At 40.6% G+C, this 16,676-nt stretch overlaps 1 protein-coding gene across 1 annotated transcript in view; it reads left to right on the forward strand.

Moving 5' to 3' along the window:
* LOC137236779 (zinc finger protein 678) overlaps positions 1 to 16,676 on the forward strand; it is a 273,661-nt gene that overhangs the window by 129,814 nt on the left and 127,171 nt on the right. The window lies entirely within an intron of this gene.

A 16,676-nucleotide genomic window follows, 5' to 3' on the forward strand; every position in this document is an offset into this window, starting at 1 on the left:
TCAAAAGACGCGCACTGATATGTAGAAAAACAAGTTAATTAAGTGCTGAAAATAAAGTTACCAAAAATTAACAATTCTATGTCAAGAATATACAACATCTTATCAAATCCGTCAATCCTTCACTCATGCACAAATGTGACATTTATGTAATTCCATATTAGCTGATTTTAGCACAAACACACGTACGTTACTCGATTCCTTATCATGAAAATCTTCCAGATAATTCAAGTTGAATATTAAACAGATATAAACTTGGTCAATTATATAATTTGTGAATAGTTTCATTCAGTCTTCTTGTAAGGTAGGGAGTAATGCGCTAGCAAAACCAACTGTTTAAGTGATAATTTAAATGAAAATACCAAGGGTCGGAAAAATGTATGCATGTACCTACATTCGCCCTTAGTTTACATACGAATTTTATTGCGATACAAGCAATTCGGCAATTCACATAAGTGTCTACTTTGTTGAAAAATATAAAATTTTAGGATGTTTCCTTGGTTTACTACAAAATTTTACAAAACATATCGAATAGAAGACTTTGCTTTGATTCAAATTGGTAAGTCTATGTCTTTCACCAACCTAGTTTTGCTGACAAAGCTCTTAGTTTCAGCATTATGTTGTTGATTGCAATGAAATGAAATATGTAGCGCAGTTAGGCTTAGTAAGAAAAGGTTAAAAAATTAGCGTTTTTGTGTTGCCGAACTATGTGGCAAACTCAGTAAATCATAAATGAAACGAGAAGTAACACTTTCAAAATTCTTAAAGTGTTACTTTTGTTTGGCACGTTGATATATTGCTTCACAAATTCCCAATATCTTAGTACGTTTGAACATAAATTGAGTACACCGCCAAGTACACCAAACATGGAACAAATTAGTTTCATTCTTTTAATTAGTTTTTTTTCTTTTAATTTTTTTTCGACGGCAATCATAATAGCTTCATCAGTCGCAAGCTCTGCTTCTTATATTACATTTACACAGGCGTACTTCCAAATGAGTAATTTGAAAGCAGTGGCGTAACTATACCATCTGGGACCCGTGGGAAATTCTTCTAATGGGACCCTATCAATAAAAATCGTCACGGTGTACTCAGTTTAATTTTAATAAACTTCGAACCCTAAATGCATTTACAATGAAATAAAAGTAATTTAGCCGCAACTACTTCGCTTACGCATTTCTCTGCGCTCCATTTCAGCATGCATCAATTGCATCATAACTATAAAGGCCATCTTGCTCACAGCAGTCCAACAATCTATTTGTCTGCACATTCGGGGAACTAAATTCTTAATGGAAGGCTCCTCTCCAAAAACTATGTGTACAGAGAGTATTTCGCCGTGAAAACGAGAGCAATGAAACATTACGTGTTCTACGTTTTCCAATTCCGAACTAGCATGCAGGTCCAGCGCCCTTCTCCCGATTCTTCCCACCTAACTATTGCTCGTGGACTTGCGCTTTTCTTAACATCTTCAGATGGTTGGCTGATTCCAATGCCATACAGATCGGCAATTTCACCAGAGAGTAGGTAGATCTGTTGGGATTTTCCTGAATAAAACATGGATCGCGTCGACGGACACCGTCCGATAGGCACATGCTATTCGTTGAGCAGTAATACGGTAGGGTGCTAGTATATCTTTTTGGTGGGCTATTTTAGGTCCGTTCCATACTGGTCCTGCAGATAATATTATCGAGCTGGTATCGTTGGATAATAGCTGACGGGTAACTTCGCCTGGGCTGACGATGTTGGGCATTATTCGCGTTAGGGCTCCACTAACTCAGAAACTTTCTCCCCACCGCCCTGAAGTGCTCTTTAAAAGTTAAATTGGAGTCAATGTTTACTCCCATATATTTCAAAAAAGGCTGTGAATTTATTTGATAATCTCCTATGGTTAGGACTTACTCATACACAGTCCGATTTGAGCTCACAAAACCACTTCTGTCTTATTGCTAGCAATCTTCAGCCCCATGTTTATCAGCTATTACTTTATTTTTCCCAGGACGTCATTACATAAGGCTTGGAGCAGGTCAAGTTTCTAGGTCACTGCTACTACGACAATGTCATGTGCATATCCGACAATTTCCGTTCCTCCGGGAAGGTCTATTAGTAACACACCGTCATACATCGCATTACATAGCGTTGGACCTAGGACAGATTCCTAAGGGACACCGGCGGTGATCTTTTCATGGTCCCCCATTCGTATCAAAAAAGAGTACTCTGTCGCTTAGATAGCTACCAATTATTCTGAGCAGGTGTGTCAAAATGTCGTAGCGCTGTCATCTGCGTCCAGTTCGCGGTGTTAAAAGCATTTCTAATATCCAAAGTTATCAATGCACAGAGCTTCCTTTTACTTTGGCTTCGGGTGATGGCTCCGGGGGCTATAGTGACAACTGTTTGTATTGCATCTATCGTGGATCTCGATTTTCGAAATCCAAGCTGACTACTTGACAAGCCACCTGGGCTTTCCAGGGTCTGCTGCAGACGCTCACAAATAATACTTTCTAGAATATTTCCTATAAAATTCAACATACAAAGTGACCTGTAAGAAGATGGCTGGCCGGGCATCTTACCAGGTTTCAGCAAAAGAACCAGTCTTTGACGTTTCCATGACCTTATCGCTGATGTAAGGGCCATATTTGGCACTCCATCCGGTCCTGGAGACTTATTATCCGCAACTCTTTGTGTTGCATCCAGTACCTACTGCTCTGTTATTTCTGGTATTTCCATACCTTCGAGGCCCTCACTTTGACAGGTCCAGTAATATTGTATCGGAAAAAGACACGATTTCTGGGAATGGCAGCATCACACAGTATACTTAATGAATTAAATATTTAAACATATGGGGTACTCCATCCCATTTCGACCGTTTGGGATCATTTTTTTCGGAAAAAATACAAAAAAAATTTAAAATTTTTTTTTTCAATTAAATAATAAAAAAAAATTCTCGACCCACTCCTGGATTAGTGGGGATGATTGCAGAATTGATTGAAGTTTTTTATGAGAAAAAAATTCGAAAAATCTCGAAAAACTGAAAAATTACAAAAAAAACTTTAAAAATGTTTTTGAGTTTTTTCCGACAAGCACATTTAAAAACAAATTAAAAAAAAAAAAAAGATACCAAACGGTCAATTTTTGAAAAAGTTATAGCATTTTGAAAACAAAAACGGTATTTTTTTTAAATTCATAACTTTTTTTGAGTTGGATGAAAAAATTTGAAAAACTTCTGAAAAACGTCTTTCGTAAGCTAGAAAAAGAAGAAAAACTTTCAGCCAATTCTAAAGGGGTCGGGTTCAAAATTGGTCGAAATGGAATGGAATACCCCATATATATTATATATATTGTAACGAATGTTAGCAGCACTGAGCGATGCTATCGTCTCTAAGCCGATGCCAAGCAGTGACGTGAATTCACATCCATAGATCAATCACTATGTATCTACATAAACGAAACAAAAATTGCGTCTACACATATGTACCATGTACGTATACGAGCAGCGGAGAGTCAATGCACAAACACATGCATATATCTGAGATACTCCTGAAAGTATGCAATGAGAAAAACTATAAAATTGTGCAATTGTAGTTACAGCTGAGAAGTTTGAGAGCTGCTGGACTAGTAAATTCTGGAAGCGCATAGAAGTTGCGAACGTTGAAATGCAAGAGCATAAAAGGCGGCAATTGTAGAGGCGCTGGAATTCAGTTTGATTTGAGTTGTCAAGCAGTTTCGACTAAGACGCTATCTAGTGAGCAAGAGCAGTATTATTTTGAATAGTAGAGTTTCATTTGAGCTATCAATCAGTTTGGTTATTAAGCAAGCTATTCGTTGCACAGTTTGAGTGTTATTGTGAAGTACTTTTAATAAAGGCCATTTTGCATTATTACAAATTGGAGTTATTTATTCAACAGTTTAGTGATTCGAACTTAGCAGAGGATTGCAAATAAGAAGATTTGCAAGTAAATTCGTTACAATATATATTAAACATCAAATGCTTCTGGTTCAAAAAGTGTTGTTTCTATCTTCTTCTTTGTAGTTGGTTGGAAGCTATCCTTGGTGAGGTTTCCAATAGCTCTAGGCTAATAGCTTTGTGGTGGATGTGTGTGTTGACGTTACTTATGGATCATTTTGTTCGTATCGCTATTTCACTACTAGCAAACGTGAGATCTATAATGGCTCGCCTATTGCCAGTGTCGAATGTATAAACGGATCTTTACCCTGTGCTTCTATGGTCATCCCACGAATCATGTTCTCAAACTCTGCGCTATGACTAGCTCGGAGGTGCATAGAAACTAAATATTGTTACGAATTTACTGCAATTCCCCTTATTTGCAATCTTCTGCCAACGTTCGTATCGCTAAACTGTTGAATAAATATCTCCAATATTGAATAATGGAAAAGTGGCCTTTATTAAAGTACTTCACAATAACACTTATACTTTGCAACGAATAGCTTGCTTAATTAAACCAAACTGATTGATAGCTCAAATGAAACTGATTCTCGCCTCCACTGTTGTCGCCCTTTTATACTGTCCGACCTCCTCGTTGCATATTTCTAGGCTTTTCTAATTCCAGAACTTACTAGTTAGTTATACATTTCTCAGCTACAACTACAGATGTATAATTTTTATAGCTTCTCTCTAACCCCATGCGCTTGTATGTGTGAGCGAAACTTCCACAATTACAATTGCATACCTTTAGGATCATTGCAGATAAGATATCTGCATATGCTTGTGCGTTGCTCTCAGCTGCGTGTACCTACATATGTGTAGACATAATAATTGATTCGTTTATGTAGATACATAATGATTGATTTATGGATGTGCATGCAAGGCGCTGCTTAGCATTGGCTTAGAGATGGCAGCACCCCTTAGTTTTGCTAATGTTCGTAACAATATGTATATTGCTTTGATTTTTGCCCACTTGCATCCAGCCACTATCGGTGCCATCTTTTCCTGCGGAAGAAGTTTTCCTGGTATCCAAATTGAGGCTTTTCCAGCTGAGTCCGCGAGCCATGATTGCTCCTGCTTATTTCTGTACGGCTCAGAGAGTACCACTACGTCAAATCCTCCTTCGAACATTGTTTGGGATAAGAGGTCTTGGGACGCTTAATAGTGGTTTAAATTGAGTTGCAACAATCCCATAGGGCAATCTGGTTGCTTTGTTCCAGTTATGGGCATCCAAATCTGCCTGCCGAATGTTTTCCCACATATAACGCACATTTCGGTACGTTTGGGCAGTTCGCGACATTATGTCCCTCCTGACCGCATTTCCTGCATAGTTTTGACCTATCTATAGTCTCTTTCCACTTCTGGGCTATATATTCATAGCCGCAGCACCTATAACAGTACCTATCTGTCCTGTTTCACCTCTCTAATTCGACAAGATACCCATCCTACTCTTATTTTTTGAGCCTTTAGAACAACTTTGGCATCATCCGCTGTATGGCTTACAAGTGCCGATTTCGTACCGCTGTACTCTGTACGTATACTTTTTACGGCAGTTGGATCGGCCCGTTCTATCTTGCATTGCTGATGGATCGCATCAAAAATCTCATTGGGCGTAGTAATCTCATCGAGATCTCTGAGCTGTAGTGTGACCGTTTGATAATTTGCTGTGACCTCCGCCTGGCGTAACGTCCTTGGCTGAAATCGTGTGCTTGGCTACTTGATTTTCCTTTGTCGAATTCTTCCTCGGTATCTCTCCTAGGGGTGACGAACTTCCATCCTTATCCGTATCATTCGAAATTATTTTCTTCTTTAAGTCCTTTACCTCCAGTGCGGTTTCGATGTACAATGCCTTGATTATGGAGGCTAAGCGCTTAATTCAGCGTGTATATTCAGCGTGTAAATTATTACGCCCTTTAAAAAACTCTAAACAGATCATAAATTGATCTCCCTAACTTGGTCTCTTATTTTTTATCTTATTTTCGATCCCTCCTGAGGCCTGAGGATTTTGAAGATCTTCCGCCGCCTTTTAATGAGGTCACATTATGAAGGAGTGCCTGTTTTAGCCATCTCCTGTCTTGCCCTTCGAGTAACAGCTGGAGATGCTCCTTGCCTGCCGTTGGGTTCCGCCCCTTTTGGTTTTTTACTTATGTGCGACGAGATATTTTGACCTACGGTCGATAGACCAGGTCCTTCTGGGAAACGAAGTAGCTTTCGGCCTATAAATGGGTATGGTATTGCATTTCAGTCCATTCCCTTCAACCCCTATATGGTCCACTGGTCCCTTTTTCTCAATTTTGGTTCTTTTTCGGCACGGTTTTGGTACTTTTATTTCTTTTTCACTGAAACAAAAATTCAAAACACTGCTAAAAAATTGCCGCAAATCTATTACCCGCATATAATTTTCAATTTACTCCAATGGAATTCTTACCACGAAAATTGGGTAATAGTCTAGTTGAGGGGTCGACTGCTAATACGCTACCAAAAATATCGAGAGAGGTGTCAAACGACGCGTCTTGACATCAGTATTAATAATCCGAAGGCGGAAAATAAAACGCGTTCAAAAGATATTAACGAAAAACCGAAAAAAGACCCGCGGGTACCTCCGATACCGGGGGTCGGATCCATAGTATTTTTGCGCAGAACACTTTTCTGCGTTGGCGGCCTTCGGCCGCGCTTATAAAAAATAACCCTGGGCTACGCCATGCCAAGTCCGCGTGTGTGGTATAACCGTGGCTAGCGCCACGGTGATGCACAATTTTTTTTGTGGGTACAAACACAACAACAACCACATGGAAATCGCCAACTTCAACTGCAAATATCTCCGGACAGAGATACAATTTTTCTTTTTCGCCTTCGCTCTTGGAATTTTTTTTTTATTTTTTTTTTTTTTTATTTTTTATTTTTATTAAAAATGAAGTGTTGAATGTTCCGACAAACACATTGTCATTAATTTTTAATGAAACAATGCACTTATCAGAAAAAGACTTGTTTTAGTGTTTAAATATTTCGATCGGTATTCAATTATTATACAGTTGAAACTTTTAAGACGCTTCATTTTTAGTCTGAGTTCAAAACTCACACTTACTGAATATAGGATATGGTATGAAGTTTAAACTGTGACTGAAAATGAAAGCATCTATAAAAATAGTATTAACACAATTGCTTAGTTTCATTTACGATTTATTGAGTTTGCCACAATGCAAATTTTTTAACCGTTCCTTACTAAAACCTAACTGCGCTATACATTTTATTTCATTGCAATCAAGCAAAACTAAGTTCACAACGTTAGATTGGTGAAAGACATAGTCTTATCCTAAAATTTTGAAAATGTGATACCTAAAGGTACACTTTATTTTTGTTTGTGCAGTTTGAACTAAAGCCAAGTGTCTCCTTTATAAAAATTTTATATAGGACACCCCTGAAACATCCTACAATTTTCGCTTTTTACAACAAATATGATACTCTAGTAACTTGCCGAATTGTTTGTATACCAATAAAATAAAACTAAAATTTGGTCTTTTTTTTGAGGTCTGGTAAACAATGGTTCGGAGTCGCCATAAAAACAAGTAGGTCCCATCCCGCCAATTCGTAGGGAAAATTAAAAAAGGAGCATGACGAAAATTGGAAGACAAGCTCGGCCTTCTCTTCGGTGGTTATCGCGCCTTACATTTATTTATTTTTATTTATTTATTAACTAAACTCTTTTTTAATAAATCAGTGTAATTTACGATTTCAGTGGGTTTATAATGATGTCCAATACTCAATAAAATATGTTCACTTTGAACATACTTTTTGGATCATGGAGACGCTCATGATGTTGTTGTTGTAGCAGTGCTTCGCCCCATCCAATAGGTGTGACCAATCACAAATTGTCAATATCCTCTAACGGTAGTCCAAGGAAACTTGCTGTTTCAACAGGGGTGGACCATAATGAGAGGATTGTTAGAGGCGTTGGTTCCACATTACAATGGAAGAGATGGTTGGTGTAATGTGGGGACACATTGCAAGCAGGGCATACAGTTTGTATGTCGGGGTTGATTCTGGATAGATAAGAGTTTAACCTGTTACAGTATCCAGATCGAAGTTCAGCTAGAGCGTTTCGTTAGGGAGTGTGCGTTCCTCTTCTGCAAGTTTAGGGTATTGTTCTTTGAGTACAGGATTCACCGGGCAATTCCTGACATAGAGGTCCGACGCTTGTTTGTGGAGTTCACTTAGGACCTGCTTGTGTTTTTTGGGGGCATAAGAAGACAACCCGTGGCGGTTCCGAGAGCACAATTTTGGCAGGCCTGTAGCTTCTTCCAGTGAGTAGTCTTTAGGCTTGACGACCATGTCGGAGACGCGTAGCATGCAATCGGCTGGCTAATTGCTTTGTAAGTAATGGCAATGAGCGTTTCTTTATCTTTTCCCCAAGTACTGCCGATCCTGATCGAATATCATACTCAAGATTTTGGGATGTAAGACAGTCGGTAGCGTAGTGCCATTGGCATGGATGTTCAAAATGGTCGATATTTCGGACGTCCATGTTGTAAATAAGGTCGCCCATGATTTAGTCGGTGATAATGTCAGGCTTCGCGAGGTGAAAAGCTGGAGAGATCAGGAGGTAACCGTTTATTTTGTTACAAATCTCATCGATCTGTGGGCCTGGGCCTGTGGCCATTATTGTGCAGTCATCGGCGTAGGAAACGATAGTAACTCCTTCTGGTGGCGAAGGTAGCTTTGATATGTAGAAGTTAAACAAAAGTGAGGATAGGACACCACCCTGTGGCACCCCTTGTTTAATTCTTCTTGGTTTTGATGTTTCGTTTCTAAATTGCACCGATGCCTGCCGCCCTCCCAGATAATTTGCGGTCCACCTTTTAAGACATGGGAGAAAGATAGACCCTTCCAGGTCTTGCAGTAACGTGCCATGGTTGACCGTATCAAAAGCTTTTGATAGGTCTAGCGCAACGAGGACTCTTCTAAGGTGGGGGTTTTGATTTAAACCGCAATTTTTCTGGTGCTAATGGCATTTAGCGCGGTGGTGGTGCTATGGAGTTTTCTAAAGCCATGCTTATGACAGGCTAGCTGCAAATTTGCTTGGAAGTAGAGGAGCAAAATGGCTTCAAGCGTCTTGGCTACTCGCGATAGGAGAGATATCGGTTGATAAGACTCTCCTATGTTAGCTGATTTCCCAGGCTTTAGTAGGGGGACCACCTTGGCCATTTTTCAGTTTTCGGGGATAACAAAGGTGGACAGAGACAGGTTGAAGACATGTGCTAAATATTTGAAACCCTCTTTTCCTAGGCTTTTAAGCATCGGCATGGCTATGCCGTCTGGTCCCACTGCTTTAGATGTTTTAGCTTGACCGATGGCATCCCCAACCTATTTGGCGGTGATGGTAATTGATGACGCGCTGAATTTATGTTTATGTGCGTGTCTGTTGGCCCTCCGTCTAAATTTAATAGGGACTTTACGGTGGACCAAAGCTTACCCACACCGGCAGAGAGGTTACAACGACTTAGATGTTCCTCCCATTTCGCCCGCTTGTGTTCATCCACGTTTGATGCGTTGATTTATATCCCTTATTTGGGGGTCGCCGGGATCGAGCTGTCTTATAAGGTCACGTTCTCTCGCTAAATTTGCGGCCTCCGCCGGAAAATGAGGCCGAATTGCGGGGATTCTTCGGGCGGAAATAAAGCGAGCTGAGGCGGATTCAATGACCTTGCGGAAAGCACGCACCCCTTGGCGAGCATCGGTCGGGATAGGGAGGGCAGCAAAGCGGCTGTGTGTAAAGGATTTATTTTTATCCCACTTTCCTTTTTTAAAGTTTATGAAAGTGTGTTTTTCGGTGACGATGAACTCGGAGGTACGCTGGAGTGAAATAAGTACCAACGTTACCATCGGCTGCCAGTTGGCGCAGTTTACGAGTCCTGCGCTCACGATTTATATATCTGGCGAACTGTAACAGCTTCCTACCATACGAGTGGGGGCGTCTCCGTTTATTGTGCAGAACGTCGTTTCTTCTATTTGATCCGCCAATATCTCACCCCTGCTGTCCGCCTGCGAGTATGAATGCCATAGGTCGGCAATGAAATCGGCTAAGATAATGCTATTATTGAAGCCCACCGTGAATCAACTGATTGGACCTTATCAGTGCGGCTTCAGACCTAAAAGAATCGACACACATCGCCTCTTCGCCGATTTTAAAGCCGCCTTCGACAGCCTATATGCCGCTATGTCTGAATTTGGTTTCACTGCAAAACTTATACGGCTGTGCAAAATGACGTTGAGCAACACCATAAGATCAGTGAGAATTGGGAAGGACCTCTCCGAGCCGTTCGAAACTAAATGAGGTTTCAGACAGGGTGACCCCCTATCGTGCGATTTCTTTAATTTGATGCTGGATAAAATTATACTGGCTGAGGGAGCCAGCTGCCGGGCTGACTCGATTTAGTTTAACGATTGATTGGTCTTGGATATCTACTCATCTCCTTCAGCTCTGCGTTTACGACTACACACATTGTTGGAAGTGTTAGGGTTGGTGTTGCAATAACGCGCAATATGCCATGGCTTTCCAAACTAAAGCATTTGACTGCATCATAATTCTTCTGCTGCGTACCCTTCATTGCTTCCAAAATTGTGTCTACCCACTCTGGTTTTTCTACTTCCACACGATGAGCCTTATATGTTGGTATACTCAATAGGGAGGTAGTTTCCTGAGTCAATGCATGTGATGCCGTTTCTGCGAATGTGGGTTTTGGGTTTGCATATGTCGCTCGCTTCGTTTCCACGTCCCGTATGCCATTTATAAAACTCTGGATTTTTACCCTTTCAGTGTATTCCACGGGTGCATCCGCATTTGCTAGATGAGCCAATCTTTCAACATCCGAGGCAAACTCCTGCAAAGTCTCGTTAGCTTTTTGGTAGCGGTTTTGCAATTCTATTTGGTAGATCTGTTTCCTGTGTTCGCTTCCGTACCGTGGGTCTAAAGCAGCCATCAATTCTTCATAACTGTTCCGTTCCTATTCTGGGATGGTCTTTAAGATTTCCGCAGTTGGTCCTTTTAAACCCACGAACAATGCAGCAACTTTATCTTCAGCATTTCAGTTGTTCACTGTTGCGGTCTTCTCAAACTGTAGCTTAAAGGCCTGGAAAGGAGCAGAACCGTCGAAGGATGGCGTTTTTACCTTTGGATTACTCGCTGAAACTGTTGGGCGATTTAGTTGCATCTGCTCCATACGACCTTTTAAATCATCGACTTCTGCCTGAAATTGAGCGATTTTTGCATACTGCGCTTCCAGCTTTGATGTGTCCCTTGCTTCCTGTGCTTCTAACTGCGAAGACATTTGTGCCACCTGCAATGATAAGCGCTCCTCTTGTTCTTCCATCTTGGATGTTATGCGTGTCTCGTGCGATTCCAGTTGGGATGCCATATATGTCTTCTGTTCTTCCAGTTGAGTTTCCATCTTGGATGTTACTGTCGACGTTTGTGCAGATATTGCAGCTAATATCGTGTTCAAGTCTGTGTTCGCCATTGTCTGCGGTGTTTCATTTTTCTCCTCTAATTTTGTGGTTTCATCGCCATCAAGATGAAAGACATTCCACGTTAATTCCTTCTGCTTCCATTGTCTCTCGTAATCGTGCCTGAAGTTCGAGTTCATTGCCGGTTGTATTGAATTCACGGCTCTCAAACTCCTTCTTCAGTTGCTGGATCTTCAATTCACTCCACTTTGCCATGTCCTTGTTGTATTCGAAATCTTCGGAATTTATTCAACAATTCCTCTTCTGACACAAATTGTAACGAATTTAGGGAAACTCCGCTTATTTTACACCTTCTACTAACCTTCGCATCGCTAAACTGTTGAATAAATAACTCCAATACTCAATAATGTTTGTGTGTGAACCACTTTGCTGATGATTGCATGCTTTTGTGAGTATCTCTCCGTTGCTGTATGTACATATGTGTAGACATAATGATTGATTTGTTTATGTAGATACAAGTGACTGCTTAGTATCGGCTTAGAGATGATGTTGTTGTTGTTGTTGTAGCGATTAGGTTACTCCCCGAAGGCTTTGGGGAGTGTTATCGATGTGATGGTCCTTTGTCGGATACAGATCCGATACGCTCCGGTAACACAGCACCATTAAGGTGCTGGCCCGACCATCTCGGGAACGATTTATATGGCCACATTAAACCTTCAGGCCATCCCTCCCTCCCCACCCCCAAGTTCCATGAGGAGGTTGGGGTCGCCAGAGCCTCGGCTGTTAGTGAAACGGGATTCGCCGCTCGAAGGTGAGGTTGACAATTGGGTTGGAGAAGCTATATGTTGCGCTACACAACCCCTTGAATCCCCTTAGAGATGATAGTAACCCTTAGTGTTCCTAATATTCGTTACAATATATATTCTGTGTTGGAAAATGGTGCAAAAGATGGTAGGGACTAAGAGTCTGGTTCCCTGATCGACACGATTGCTGCCGGAAAGGAGGGGGGAAGAAGACGGGCGGGGGCTGATGCTCGGCATTGCTACCCACTCTACTACGGAGATTGTAGTTATGAGTGGGATCGGCCGTATGAGCTGTGGCTTACTTTGCAGCAGAGCTGCTGGAAAGAAGTGGGGGGCACTAAGGCGCAGACTACGGGACGCCCTTGGGCGTGAACAGCAAGGAGCCACAAAGGATTTGTAAAAGTTACGAGGACTTCTGGTTTTGGGATCTAGCCCGGAGCAACCTGTCCGATGCAACCATCCCTTGCACGTGACACACTGACAAGAGTGTGACCGTCCTAAAAAGATTCTTCTCCGGCAGACGCAGCAAAACCATTTCTCTGTACCGGGGACAGGAGACGGACTCGGATTGGGTTCGATACCTTCCCGGAGCAGGAGAATATGGCGCAGTCCTGCTACGAGGAGCTGCTGGAAGGATGAAAATTGGTGGGAGGGACACAACAAATTAAATGGGGTTACACTGAAATGACAGTCCTTGATCGGGAAAAATCCCGAGTCGCTCCGATACATAGAACCGACTGCTTTGGGAAGCGTGGAGACGCTTGCTTGGTAGGAAAAGCTCATAAAAATATCGTTTTACCATCCTCTGAAGAGTTTTAGAAAATTCGGGGGTGATGGACCATTTTCTGCTACACTATTCGCTTCAATTTTTTCATTTCCATATTCATGTCGATATCTTTCCAATTCTTCTAGACAATTTTTCAAACGACTTAAGGTATTTGCAATATCGGGGGCTTTAGACTGAAGTGCTTTAGAGGATGAATCAATAGTAAGTAGGATATTGCAATGGAAAACCAGTAACATAACAAAATTTTAGTTTTCGATCTTCTTTTTGAGTGAGATAGCTTTATTTCTTTTATCTGATTTGCACTTTAACATAATGTATTCGTTAGCGCATTTTGAACATCAACAAGCCGAACTTTTAAAGCAAAAAAGACATCATTAGGTCCTGCCCATCTAGAGGATCTAATGTTTTTAATGTTATTGAAGTTGAAGACTCTTTATTAGATATAACAAAAAATAAAAAAACATCCTTTGGTACTATGCCTAAAAAAATTATAAATTTCTTGAATTGTTTAAAAAAAAATTTGCATATCAATAAGCTCTCTCCGTGTAACGTGTACATCTGTATAAATTAATCAACATCTTTTTGTTTAGTTTGGTTTGAATGCTTAACGATTGAAACTGTATAATGGTCTTTAGTTGTCTCACTTTGGATTTTTTTTAATGGACGTTGTGGCAGCGCGCTGCCCCCAAGTTGCCCAATGAAACCAGACTAATCCTGTTCATGCGATCGATTTACGTATGTATATATCTATACCATAACTTTTTTTTTTTTTTGCCGAGTCTTTTATGTGCAGCAGTTTGCCAAGATTCGAGATCTAAGACTGCTCAGCTACAGAAGAGATATCATAAGCCAAGCGTAATGCTTAAAGTGAACAGAAGCAATCGTTTTATACATTAACTAGCTTATGCCCGTGGGTTTTACCCCACGTTTCTACACTCAAAAAAAAAAAAAAAAAAGTTTCACTATCATTTTAATACACGATGTGCAAAAATGAAACTATAAACGGTATCATTTTCGTGGTAGCAATGCAACGATAAATATTATAAAAAGTATAATTAAAAGTATCAATTTTGTATCTTGACTATTGATTTGCCCATGGAAAATATTTGTTTCGCCCTTAAAATGTACCAAAATGATACCTGTATAAATTTCCTAGTTTCATTATGATAACATTTAATACTAGATTGATTATAAAACGCATTACATTTGTATGTAGTCTACTAACTTGACAAATACAAGTATCAAACTAATATTCATCCATTCAAATGCATAAACAACAAGTAAGGAAGGCTAAGTTCGGGTGTAACCGAACATTACATACTCAGTTGAGAGCTATGGAGACAAAATAAGGAAAATCACCATGTAGGAAAATGAACCTAGGTTAACCCTGGAATGTGGTTGTATGACATGTGTATCAAATGGAAGGTATTAAAGAGTATTTTAAGAGAGAGTAGGCCATAGTTCTATGGATGGACGCCATTTAGGGATATCGCCATAAAGGTGGACCAGGGCGGTGGACGCCTTTTCGAGATATCGCCATTAAGTTGGGCCAGGGGTGACTCTAGAATGTGTTTGTACGATATGGGTATCAAATGAAAGGTGGTAATGAGTATTTTAAAAGGGAATGGGCTTTAGTTCTATAGGTGAACGCCTTTTCGAGAAATCGCCATAAAGGTGGACCAGGGGTGACTCTAGAATATGTTTGTACGATATGGATATCAAATGAAAGGTGTTAATGAGTATTTTCAAAGGGAGTGATCCTTAGTTCCATAGGTGGACGCCGTTTCGAGATATCGCCATAAAGGTGGACCAGGGGTGACTCTAGAATGTGTTTGTACGATATGGGAATCAAATGAAAGGTGTTACTGAGCATTTTAAGAGGGAGTGGGAATTAGGTCTATAGGTGGACGCCTTTTTCAGATGTCGCCATTAGGGTGGGCCAGGGGTGACTCTAGAATGTTTGTACGATATGGGTATCAAACGAAAGGTGTTACTGAGCATTTTAAAAGGGAGTGGGCATTAGGTCTATAGGTGGACGCCTTTTCGAAATATCGCCATTAGGGTGGGCCAGGGGTGACTCTAGAATGCGTTTTTACGATATGGGTATCAAATGAAAGGTGGTAATGAGTATTTTAAAAGGGAGTAATCCTTAGTTCTATAGGTGGAAGCCTTTTCGAGATATCGCCATAAAGGTGGACCAGGGGTGACTCTAGAAAGTTTGTACGATATGGGTAGCAAACGAAAGGTGTTACTGAGCATTTTAAGAGGGAGTGGGCATTAGGTCTATGGGTGGACGCCTTTTCGAGATATCGCCATTAGGGTGGGCCAGGGGTGACTCTAGAATGTGTTTGTACGATATGGGTATCAAACGAAAGGTGTTACTGAGCATTTTAAGAGGGAGTGGGCATTAGGTCTATAGGTGGACGCCTTTTCGAGATATCGCCATTAGGGTGGGCCAGGGGTGACTCTAGAATGTTTGTACGATATGGGTATCAAACGAAAGGTGTTACTGAGCATTTTAAGAGGGGGTAGGCATTAGGTCTATAGGTGGACACCTTTTCGAGATATCGCCATTAGGGTGGGCCAAGGGTGACTCTAGAATGTTTGTACGATATGGGTATCAAACGAAAGGTGTTACTGAGCATTTTAAGAGGGAGTGGGCATTAGGTCTATAGGTGGACGCCTTTTTGAGATATCGCCATTAGGGTGGGCCAGGGGTGACTCTAGAATGTTTGTACGATATGGGTAAATAACGAAAGGTGTTACTGAGCATTTTAAGAGGGAGTGGGCATTAGGTCTATAGGTGGACGCCTTTTCGAGATATCGCCATTAGGGTGGGCCAGGGGTAACTCTAGAATGTGTTTGTACGATATGGATATCAAATTAAAGGTACTAATGAGGGTTTTAAAAGCGAGTGGCCCTTAGATGTATATGTGAAGGCGTTTTCGCGATATCGACCAAAATGTGGACCAGGTGATCCAGAAAGCCATCTGTCGGGTACTGCTAATTTATTTATATATGCAATACCACTAACAGTATTCCTGCCAAGATTCCAAACGCTGTTGATTTCGCCTTGTAGAACTTTTTCATTTTCTTCTACTTAATATGGTAGGTGTCACACCCATTTTACAAAGTTTTTTCCAAAGTTATATTTTGCGTCAATAAACCAATCCAATTACCATGTTTCATCCCTTTTTTCGTATTTGGTATAGAATTATGGCATTTTTTTCATTTTTCGTAATTTTCGATATCGATAAAGTGGGCGTGGTTATGGTCGGATTTCGGCCATTTTTTATACCAAGATAAAGTGAGTTCAGATAAGTACGTGGACTAAGTTTAGTAAAGATATATCGGTTTTTGCTCAAGTTATTGTGTTAACGGCCGAGAGGAAGGCCAGACGGTGGACTGTGTATAAAAACTGGGCGTGTCTTCCACCGATTTCGCCCATTTTCACAGAAAACAGTTACCGTCATAGAATCTATGCCCCTACCAAATTTAAGAAGGATTGGTAAATTTTTGTTCGACTTATGGCATTAAAAGTATTCTAGACAAACTAAATAAAAATGGGCGGAGCCACGTCCATTTTGAAATTTTCTTTAATTTTTGTATTTTGTTGCATCATATCATTACCGGAGTTGAATTTTGACTTAATTTACTTATATACAGTAAATATATTAAATTTTTTGTT

This window comes from Eurosta solidaginis, chromosome 1 (assembly GCF_040869045.1).
Source record: "Eurosta solidaginis isolate ZX-2024a chromosome 1, ASM4086904v1, whole genome shotgun sequence".
NCBI classification, from domain to species: Eukaryota; Metazoa; Arthropoda; class Insecta; order Diptera; family Tephritidae; genus Eurosta; species Eurosta solidaginis.